This window comes from Pleuronectes platessa, chromosome 5, assembly GCF_947347685.1.
Source record: "Pleuronectes platessa chromosome 5, fPlePla1.1, whole genome shotgun sequence".
NCBI lineage: Eukaryota > Metazoa > Chordata > Actinopteri > Pleuronectiformes > Pleuronectidae > Pleuronectes > Pleuronectes platessa.
In genome coordinates, this window is record NC_070630.1 from 13,713,745 (window position 1) to 13,725,954 (window position 12,210).

Below are 12,210 nucleotides of genomic sequence, written 5' to 3' on the forward strand. Positions count from 1 at the left end.
AAGCGGAGATGTGGACTCTACTGAGATACATTTTTGTTTTCTATAAAGAATCTTATCATTTAACTGTTTTAAAACCTTCTGTTATGGACGACACTCTCAGATCCTTTTCAGTTATTACCTGGACATCATATCATACATAGCTGCAATAAGGGGAATGGGATTGGGCTGTTTTATGTTGATTGATGTGTCGACGTTTGAGAGACTTTGTTGACATTACTAGTGTCTCCCTACGTACTACTTACTATCGAGGTTTGATAGGTATTTCCATGATAAACAAATGATCCCTCTGTCCACCACAGACTGAACAAGAAGAATATCTTGAATCTCCTCCAACAACACCTTACCATGCTGGAGTTCTGTAGCCTGTTCCATCATTTTGTTCTAATCCGGGTTTCAGTGCAGCTTATGTGACTCTTTTTCCATTTCCTATGTGGTGTCATCTCAAACTCAATTAATTTCCACAGGCATGGAAAGGAAATGGTTATACAAGGCAGCATCAGTGGGAAAGGCTGGAGTGCACATTAACTCTGTGTGACCAGCGGTGCAGTGAGAGCGAAGTGGCTCCATGTATTAATGCAAGGAGTCTCTGATTTATCTCCGCGTGAAGTGGGTGACATAACATTTGCATTTCATAATAGTAAAATATGGAGCTGAGTGGAGGTGGATGTTTATGAATCTGCCAGACGTTGTATAGTCTCAGCAGCGCGGCTGTTATTAAAGGAGTTGGCGTGCATTAAAAATATGACATGCCCATCGCTGCTATGTAGGAGAAAATATGTCCGGCAGAAAAAAACAAAAACCAATTTCCCGGCGTTATTTTTCACATCTCAGAAACCATTTTTACCAGTGAAGGAGCTGCCACTGTGTTTATCAAATTGTACCACATGGGGTCATTATCATTGTTTGAAAAAAAGGCCTTTTTTTGGATGCTGCTGCTGAGGCGACTCTTTAAGTATTTATGCGTCATTTGTCACATCCCACAAACAAAAGGCCTTAAAAGGTATGGCACAGCAATGCAATCAGCAGCCTGTATTATGTTGAATAGGAAATACTCTTTCATTTCACTGAGGGCCAATGCACATTCTGATTGAGCCTTTTAGTTTTACACTTGATTTATCGCTGCTGGCAGCCATGATTAGCTTTATAAGGCTTCAGAGAATGGCACGGTGGCTCCATAGCTGCAAACACAAGCCCTGCTGAAAACAAATGCAGTCATGTGCAGTGGGCTCAATTCTCTGGTTGCATATCATCATAAAATAATGCAGACATATTGCAAGGTGGCCAGATGTCAGGAGGACGGCCCCACTGGAGATGCACACAACATTCATCTAATTCAAGGATTTTTGGGTGAACTAGAATCATTTATACAGTCATCAGTCAGAGACACAAGCACTGATTTCAAAACGTGCATCCACAGGCCTTTGTGCAGTGGTGGTCTGCAAAAGGTAAGTAGGCCCTACTTGTGTTAAATACACTTCATGCATTAAAAAGGGAAAGACCATCCCAAGTGGAACCCATTTCCTAATGCAGGGACATTCAACTTCAATAGCAAGTTGACCCAATAGGAAAATTCCTGGAGGTTTGGGGGAAACTAACCTGAGGAGGGTCCGATAGCATAGAGAGGATACATTTGGCTGTTACACCCCGAATTTGTTTCTTCTCTTACAGTCTAATGTCATTAAAACTTTACACAGAGTGACCTTAAATATTGCATAAGAAGGGACAAGATGAACCACAAATGTGATTACACGATTTTCCTATTCATTTCATAAAACATGAATGGGGGAATCTGTAACAGTAATACTTCAGTATCATCCCCCAGACTACTGACAAATTGTCATATTAATTAATGGCTTATTTTCTCAGGCGTTTCTTCACCAGTGATGCTGCTGCTGGTCTAGTGTTACCTGCCCATTCCAATTGGATCAGTGGAACAATTTCCCCATCGTTATTTACTGAGCATTGAGTGTAAAAATTACAATGCATTGTAAAAATGCATAGGAGTAGATAAAGTACAGGTATTTGATGATGAATGTGGTCGAGTAAAAGTGAAAAGTACCTGAAAATAAATCCACTTAAGTAAAGTACATATCCATATAAATGGAAAATACACAGTAGTAACAAAGGACTTGTGCTTTGTTACATCCCACCATTTTCATTGTGTTGAAGTTTTGTCTTTCCAGCATCTTTTAGACATATGAATAGATTTAAACCCCAGGAAGTAAAGGCTACAATAAACACAGGAGTTGACATTTCACTGAAATCCTCCCTTGAATTGTCAATTATACGGTGACAGCATGCGCCCCTGCATTATTGAAAATAGCACGCTGACATGGTTTCCTGCTATTTTCTATCACCATATGTCTGACACAGATATTCACTTAGGAAATCACATCTCGCCACTGAATGTGAGGCAAGTGATTGTCCTATCTCTCTCTCTCTCTCTCTCTCTCTCTCCCCCGCTATGCTTTCGTTGTCGCCGCCGTCTGTTTTCTCGCACCAAACACCTGACATTGAAGCAGGCAGGCTTTTAAATAAATTAGGTTTCTGACAAAGACAGAGGCAAAATGAGAGGCCTATTGCATGACCTGCGTTAGTGTTTTGTTTTTCAGCTTAACCTTAACCCTTCCCCGGGGCTTGTGTACTCATGGCACATCGTGGGTGTCGGTTACGCTCCACAAAGTTGTGCGCTCATGTTGTTTGGCCAGGGTCCAGATTTCCAACTGTGAGGCTGTAACAAACCAATTTTCACCATTTACCACATGGGCCCCTTTAGGTTCACATCCAGTTTACACCCTGCCCAGAGCATCGCATGTTTCTGAAAAAGGGTCCATGTTTGTCTTGTAATAATTTGGCCACATTTCTATTTTACAAGTAGGCAACTTTTGGCTCACATCCATTTGTTTGGATCCCAAAGTCCCTCTATTTCACCTTCCATAACCATCCTCTGGATTCACTGTCACTCATTCTCCTTCGACCCTGCTCCTCCTGCTGGATCTCCTCCTCACCTTGCTGTGTAATGCCACAGGGACACAGCACTCTACTCTCCTGTGCCTCTTTGCTTCCTAAACTCTACGTCAGCGTAAAAACGTATTGCGTCTGCCGGGGACCGCCTGTCGGTATAGCAGGTATAGAAAATCACAGAGTGGAACAAAACCAACAAGAGGCTGACGGCAGAGGAGTCTCCTGCTGGGGGTGCACCACTGCACCTCCATGGCTACCTTAACGCAATTAGCAAGGAACCGCCTGCAGTCTAGCAAAATGTTTTGGGTGTATGGATAAATAAATGGAAACTATGGCTAATGGCTCTCTGGAGTACGACATGGAGTCTCCAGTGGCTTGTTATATTGTGCTTTCCACTTCCTGTTCTTCAGGGTCCATTAGCAGGCCAGTCACTGCTCGTCTGCAGGAGGAGACGCTGAGCAGAGTGAGGATGTTGAGACCACACATTTACATTTTTCTTAGTGCCGGAGCAGCATCGCCTGCAGTTTGTGTTTCATTGTTCGTCAGGCAACTCTGAAGGTCTAACACTGGCAATATAATGCTTTTCGGCTATTCTTAACTGATGCCATGGAAATACTAAAACAAACAGTGAGTTCCTCCATCCCTCAATAAATTCCATTGGTTTATATTAAAGATGTAAATCTGGTAAAAATTCATTTTAGTTATTAAACATTAATTAAACAAGAACATATAATGACTTGATGGTGACTATTTTCAGCAGCAACATGGTATGTGACAGTAATAATTAAAAATGTATTACTGTTCCCATGTTCCTGGTAATGGGGTAACATGCGACCCACTGTGGCTCAACCGGAAATATTCATTAGGAGTAGTTCATTGTTGGTTTTAGTCTCTTCATAGAACTTTATAGTACATAAAATGTACCTGATTAATCTTTAAACAACTGCATGTCAAGAATAAATGTAAATCATTCACATGTGAAGCCTGTCTTCTGCTTGTTTACGTCACAGACTGTATGTAAAGATGGACGACATGACAAACTCCTAAAAGTGAAGCCAAATTGTTTTGATCACCACCTGGCGGTCGGCTGCTGTATAGGTCATAAACCCCGCCTCCTTCATGTAAGTGGATGGGACATGGACCAAACTTAAGTCAGGTTTGGTTCGAAGTAGTTATTTGACATAAAACCTCATGACAGACAACTGATACGGACTCATGTTTATCAGTGGGAGCCTTATAATGCAGCTCCATACATGGGTTAACAGGCTTGGTGGGATCCACGCTGAACGCAGGTGTCCTCTAACGTTGGCAGTGAGCTCCTGTCCAGCCAGCTGAGTCAGCTTCTCTGTCCTTATACCGGTGTGTCTAGCCTGCAGTTCATGAGCCAATGCACTCCCAGGGATCTGTGCTGAACGCAGACAGGGTCTTCGCAGACTCTGACGTCATCGGCACAAGATGGCACCTTTCGTATCCGGGATATTTTGGCTTCATTTCTGGATAGTGGGGGGGAAGTGGAGCTGGTTCGTCCATCTTTATACAGTCTATGGTTTTTACACTTTATTATTAAGACTCCTCACCTTAAATGTTGCCCCAGCTTTCACTGACCTCTGAGTACATGGGGCCACAAGGACTCCATCAACATGAATATGGTAATGAGACATAAACCCTGAGAGTACTTCATCATCAGCTTTATAAATATTTATTCGTGCACAACAGGCACGTACAAAGCTCTGCCACTCCAGCATGCCACTGCGTTGATTGACTTGAATTAAATGGGCCCCCTCTTGGAACTGGTCAGGCCAAATTAAGCAGTTCAAGTTTTTGTTCAGGCCCTTGAGGTTCCTGTACCGGTAGAGCACCACTGATGAATTACTTAACGCCTCCTCTCAGTATTGAAATCCAATGCTTTCAAGTGCAGCATATAACACGGGACTCCTGCCACACATAGGCCTTCAACAGTACCTCTGTGCTGCTGTATAATGTGTCTAGAATCATTATCAACAACAGAGGCTGATCTCCTTGACATTAACCTGTTAGTTCTCTTCATTAGCTGTTTACTGGAACTCAAGTGTTTGCATAGACTCATCACCACAGCAAGAAGCATAGAGCTGTTCAATGGTCAGCATTTATACAAAAGGACAATAGATATTTATAGTCACTTGTTTTTGCCACTGGTCTGATTTACTGGTCTTGGCACACAGTGCAGCAGGTGTCTGCATCTGGCTGTCGCTTACCTCCATGGGTGTGACTCACTGTGTTAAGTCAGGCCCTGTTCAGACCTGATAATAACATCCATCCTGAGAGATCCGATCTCAAGTGGACAGCGCTAAGTTGTTTGTTCACACTTGGTATTAGTGGTTCCTGAGATCGTCTCTCTCAGGACTGGATAAGATCTGCAAGCAAACAAAGTCAGGAGGGGCGGAATGAATCAATGAGCAGTGCACAGATCTACTATTAAGAAAGACTTGACCTATTTGGAAAAAAAAGAAAAAATCATTATACGGTGCGCGGTGTTGAATATGAAATATATCTACAAATGGACAGTGGCAAGAGAACAAAATATGTTTCATCATGAAACTGTAGATGTTCAAAGATGTGCTGAGTTGGTAGTCCTTCATACGTGGCTTTGGATGCATTTGTGTTCAAGCAGTGAAGAGAATGTGGGGGTAAAGATTGGGGGGGGGGAGTTGATGAACAACAATCAAGTGATTTTGTAATTATCGGCCGACAGATCAATGGGTAACAATTTGATACCGAATCACACCACAATTTAAAAAGTTTGCTTCAAAAAAATCAGTTTCAAGTTCAATATTTTGCACCGATCTCAGACAATGATTAGGCTCTTGAGGTGCCCTGAATTGATTGGTAATAATAAAATGGTTTCACTTTTTTCCTAACTCTACTAAAGTTGAACTGACACCTGACCAGATCAATTCCAAACTCCTGATGGACGCTGAGTGCCTTTGTGTCCCCCATAGGGGACAGGGACTGCTGACCCTCTGTGCAAGCTCTTTGAGCCCTTTTTTGTTTGCATGTCCTGTCCTGCCCATCTGTCATGGCCGGGTTCAGATGGTAGTAAAGTTGGCAGTGAAGGGGGGGGAGCAGTTCAGCACGTCAGCGCTTCTGCAGACCACATCCCCTGATAGCACTGTCCTGATAAATGATATCCAGCTGTCGTTGTGTGGGAACCCAAAAAGACTTATGCGCCAACTCTGTTGTATCAGAAAGCTCTTCTCGTAAAATCCAGCACTGACTCGTCAATCAATGTGACAACTGCTACAGTAGCTTGGTGAAGCAATTCCAGCAGAAACACAGGGGCTTCTTCTCTGCCAAGTGCTGGGCATCGCTGCATCACAGGAAAACTGTAGTTATAGATGAAGCTGGAAAAACATTATGGATTCAACCTGATTTTGTCTTGAAATTAATCTCACACACTAAGCAATTTAAGTCTGGCTGAAGATTCTTTGTACTTTGACGCACGTTTTTAGGAACACTACACCTATTTACCTCCCTAAATTATTCTTGAACTTTTACTAGACAAGTTTCGTAATTACTATTTTTAATGTTCTAATATTTGCCAGGATCTGCTCTCTACTGCATCCTCTATCCTTTAAGATATTTGCCGCTGGTATTGTGCCTTTATTGACAGGATACTAAACAAATGGGGAAAACGAATGAAAACATATATTTCTAGCCTGGCCGGGTCAGAGCCAAACCTGTGGCTTATGCAGGGGGACACAAGGACTGTTGGAAGCTCCCAGCTGCCTCTTCTGTGGCAACATGTAGATGTAAGCTTTGGTCTGTTCAGACTTAAGATGTTTTCACACCAAGTTCGTGTTTTTCGTCTGCTTTTTTTAAGCCATAGAAATCGTTGCCCACAGAAATCTTGCACACTGAGTCCGATAACATTTTATTAATCTATTTATTCCCAAAATTTGTAGCCTAGTTGGAGATAAAAACGAGTCGAGGAATGAGCATGATTTTGTTGTCCACTACAATCTACTCCAATCCCGAGAAGCCGTCAGGAACAGGGAGAATTTCGTCCTTGTAAAGGAGCTTTAAAATGATCCAAATCTATTTTAGGATGTCAGTGGTCCAGTTTGATACGCTGCCAGTACTGAGAGCGCATTTGAAACAGAAACACATTTCACTCATGCAATTGATCCTGAACAGCTCCAACAACTCTCTGCAACAGTTTTGAGAAATTTGATGAAAACTATAATGACAGAGGGAAGTTTCAGGAATCAGGGTATAAATGTGATTGGTCACATTTATTTTGAAACGTGCGACAATTCCGGACAAAAATATTTGCAAAGACCTTAATGTATTAAACCTCACAGTACCTGACCAGATTAAAATATTGGAAACGCAATTGTCAGTTTTTTTCTAATGACACTTTATAACATAAAATAGGTTTTGCAGATAAAAAAAGGAAAAGAAAACTGGAACCTTAGATGATCACTGCTGACTTTTCCTTCCTCTGGTTGAGTGCATAAAATACAACATCCATTGAGAACAGTTTGATATTCAAGGTCTGAGCTCACCCTGAAGCAGCAGCTTTGCAGCAAGTTCATCAAACATGTGTGTCAGAAGAAAAATTACACTGACCTTAAACAAATCAGGCTACCAGGGCGATATCTGCCATCAGCTATGCAGTAAACGCATTTGTCATGTTTTGCCATTGATTTGTGCCTTTCAGTTTAAAAGAGGGGAAAACTGCTCGATCACCTCCTAATAGCCCAGACACGATGGTGGTCGATGCACTCTGTGATTTGATCGTCAAAGAATTCCAAAAACAAATGGAGGGAACAGAAAAATGTCTGGTTAACTTCTGCACAAAGAGAACATGAATAAAAACCTATGACAAATGTTGTTATGAATTGTGCTGCCACTGGTTTTAAACTCAGATATCCTCAAGTGTTTTCAAATCCAAAGTGGACCTGTCACATGTCTTTGGTATAAAAACAAGATTTGTCCGCAGTAAGAAAATGTGTATGCCAGTGAGTCATTGCTTGCATCGGTCTTTCTGTGAGATTTATGACAATACATAAAATATAACCAGACTAATCCTTTAAATAATTGCATGTCAAGATTAACTCAAGCCTCACTTTGCTAGTTTACTCCACAGACTGCCGGCTCTGCAAAAGTGAACCCAAAGCATCTGGATCGCCTCCTGGAGACTGGCTGCAGCATAGGTCTTAAACCCCGCCCCCTCTATGTAAATGAATATGACATGGACCAAAAAAGAGTAAAATTGGTTTAAATGTTCGTATCTGGGATAATTCGGCATAATTTCTATATAAGTGGAGGAAGAAGAGATGTGTCATCAACTTTTAATTAAAGTCTAGTAAAATAAGAAAAACCAATATGCCAGAAGTGGGGAAACATGATAAAAGATATAATTTTATGTAATTAAATTCTATAAAATGCATTTCAAATTTCATTATGCATTGAATATATCGTAAATGTCAAATTAAGTTTTAGGGCTTAAATACAGAAAAAAAACAGGCCTTTATGTAAAGTACTACAGTAATTTCCAAACTCTGTGTTGTATAAGCACTGAACTTGAGGACATGGTATCCAGGCAGAGGCTATATAAGGGGATCATTCAGAACTGACAGCTGTGCCCTTTGATAAAACGTTGCACTGGACTAAGCTGCATTCGCAAGTTGTGATAAACCGAAAGCCTCTTACAGGACCAGCTACATTCTCAACTTGCACTTCTTTCCACCTGACTCTGCAGTTCAGCAACCAAACATTCGACTGCTGTGGTAAAACACGAGCAGGAAATTCAAGTCGCTGGATCGAAGTCAACCATTGGCTTGTTCATTTCAGAATATTATGACATTGAAACACTAATCCTCCATGTTCTTGTGATTTCTTTAAACCTCCTCCACTATTTTGAGGCATCAGGCAGATGAAGTGTGTGAGCCTGAGGTGAACGCTTCTGTGAGAGACCCTTCATCTTCCCCCAACCTGCCTGAGACCCTGCCCACTGATCAAAACCGTCTCTAAATAAAAAATGGAGGCTGAGCAACTAGGGTACATGGTGGTTAAAGATACAAGAGATAAAGAGAGAAGATGTATCTGATGACTCCTCTTTGCAATTTTAATAAACTCCTCAACTTACTGCTATGCTGCAACTTTATCGTTTTGTGGTGATGAGGAATGGAGCAGAAAGTCAGGATATCTCCTGAAGGCTTCTGATTGGACGGTTGACGGGAGATGCCATGTTATCCAGAGCTTTGGCAGTGCAGGGTTGGAGGTGGGTCACTCAGTGATCACAGCACTGAACGGAATGACAGGAGGGTGAGACAACATTTTAAACTTTGACAGCTTACAGTTGATTGGATCAAGGTGAGCGTGTCAGAGTGTGATTGGATGGAAAGAGAGAATGAGACTTGGGATGCACTTAAGAAGACAGTCTCCCTGAATTCGATTGAACCTTCGCTTAGCATCAGCTGTTTTTTGAGACACTATAGATTACACTGAAAGGTTTTAATAAGATTTACACCTTCATACAGTTTAGAGACGGACCTGTCAGAAACACCTCACACTGCTGTAATGGAAAATTAACTAAGTATGTGGGAAACCTATGTTGTATTTGGAAAGTACGTTTTTGCAGCTTTGTCTATAGACTTTTATGACCTGTATCTACATACATATACAAACTGTCAAAATACTTTATGACCTGAGCTGTTTTATGGTCTGAACTGTGTTGACCTGAAAACTGTTAGACCCTTTAGACTCCCCAAAGAACTGAATGTATGTCTGCTTATGTCCAAAGGAAACACATGTAGGTCAGTTGTCTGTGTTTAGCTTTGTCTCCCATCCTGCACTAGAGAACCAGTCTGAACTGGTTCTGAGAGATAGCTTTAGTCCTCCTATGTAAGACTATATAAGATTTGATGTCCTGCACCTTCACTCTGAGATCCTTGTGACTCCCTGTGTTGATCCTTTCTGCAGTAAACAGCTTATTAAATACACGTACATAACTTTGATGTTTCCAGCCTCTTGTAGTTCCAGATTTCCATCACACTGCAGACTTAAAAATATAAAAATATATAATTTTATAATTTTCTTACATTATTTGGTAATTTGTGTTTGTAGGTATCTAAGTGAGATATTTTATATTTGACTTTCGTCCTGTTTCTTGGATAATGTGAAGCTACATCTGGTCCTTGAACAAAGTTTACCGTCTTTTATGATGAAGAAGCTGATAACAAGCCAGGGGGAATAATAAAAGGGTTTATTGGTAAGGAGTGATGAGAAGGGGGACAGGTGAAAGGAGCTAAGGAAGGACCCTCAGGAGGCTCCAGGGAATCTGAAGACAAGTATGTTAAAGCAAACAGGGCAGGGAACATGAAGCAGTGGAGAACAGGGGTTAAAAAGTAATCATGAGGAGATCAAAACGTTGTGAGAACAGAGCGGATACTGACAGTGACTGAACAATCTGGAGATGAGTGGAGCAGGAAGTTGATGTGTCTCTGATCTCTTTGTCTAACTAACAGTATCTTTATGCAGCAGTTTGTAGAATTTGAAATGACGCACATGCACAAATTTACTTAGATTATGGGTAGCTGATTGAAAGATAATTGTATTATAATTATACGGGTTATGATAAGAGTTTAAGAACTGCCACCGCAAATCAGCTAAAAGAATCAGGACTATAAAGAAAGCAGAAACTACCCTGACTGAATAAAAACGTTATAATATAGTGTGTGGCCTCGGATGAACCTCTGCAGTAGCTTAATGGTGAGAAACAGGGAGTACCTGAAGGAGAAAGGGAAAGAAGAATCCAGAAGTAAGTGAGACGGTAACCTCAGGGTGTAGTTTCCTAATGTGTGTGCTTCCCATTTTATCACTGACCTTCAGTTATTAACACACACCTCCATTATTCCAGTGATGATTAGTATCCCTCAGAAACTCCCTGGGGCTCATATACCAGTGCTCTGCTATGCTACATGGAATGAATTGGCAAAATTTCTCTTTAAAGAACTGGCAGAAAAATGGACACCTTCAGGATCCGGATGTTTTATCTTGCAGGGCATGGTAGTGCGTTGGTTGTCAACTCACAGCAAGAAGGTTCATGGTTTGAATCCCAGTTCGGCCAGGGTCTTTCTCTGTGGAGTGTGCAAGTTCTCTGGCTGTCAGCAGCACCTTAAAGGATAATAAGAGGTACAAGTAACGGCACTGGTAGATTAAACACATATCTAAAATTAAAAACTCTATCCTGATTAACGGCCAAACGTCTATATATTTTATTCACTTGTGTACTTGAATAATCCAAAATGTTTCCAAAAGTGTTCAAACCCAGAGAAATCCCACAATTTTATTCAACGTGCCGTTTCATTTTTCTCGCCTTTTAACTGCATAATATCCACTTTACTTCATGGCTTTGTCCATTTCAAAGTTACATGTTGTATCTTTGACATATTCATACTGTATACACTTTTACAGAACTTTTAACAGAACCCTCTGTTTTAATTTAGTAGGTTTGAACTTTTCAGAGTGTCGTTGCATGTCCTTCCATCACCAATGGATCTTCGCTCCTCCTCTCTAGATAAATGAGAAATAATTGATAGGTTTCCAAGCTATTGGCTATCGATAGACCATCAGTAATGTGCCCTTGTGCCCTGCCAGACCTTTTCTGCTCCTGTCTGCTTCGCTCAGCACTTTCATTTCTCGTATTGAAGTCATCTTCAAAAGCAGTTTCCAATAATGTCATTGGGATCTTCTGGCGGTAATGAAGCAAGGGCTGGCCATGATGTTCTCTCGCTTGCTGCTTAGTTGACTGGTTCTCTCTTTTTCAGGTCTGAATTTCGTGGTCCGTTAATGAGAGAAACAGTGACTTTGCTCTTTCCCAGCTGAGACAGGGACAGTGTGAAGTAATGTAATTGTACACCTTCTCCAGTGGGATTTTTATTTGTACATTCTCTTGGACGTCTTGATTTAACATCCCTTCTGTTAAGAAAATAAACTGTCAACAAAGAATAAATTCTCTCTCCTAGAAAGACTGAGCCAGCAGAGCTCCTCTGTTTCACTCTGTCCTCTCAAACTGTATAAACGCTGCACTCAGCCAAACCCTGTGTTTGTTTATCTCTAAATGAAACTCTCTGATGTGTCATGTCCTGTCTGATTCGATCAAACATTTTGTTAGGGTTTGCAGTCAGCAGCATCCAAATAGCAGACCAAGGGCGAAGCAGGTGAGAAGAAAACTAACATTTAACAAGCAGAGGCATGCTT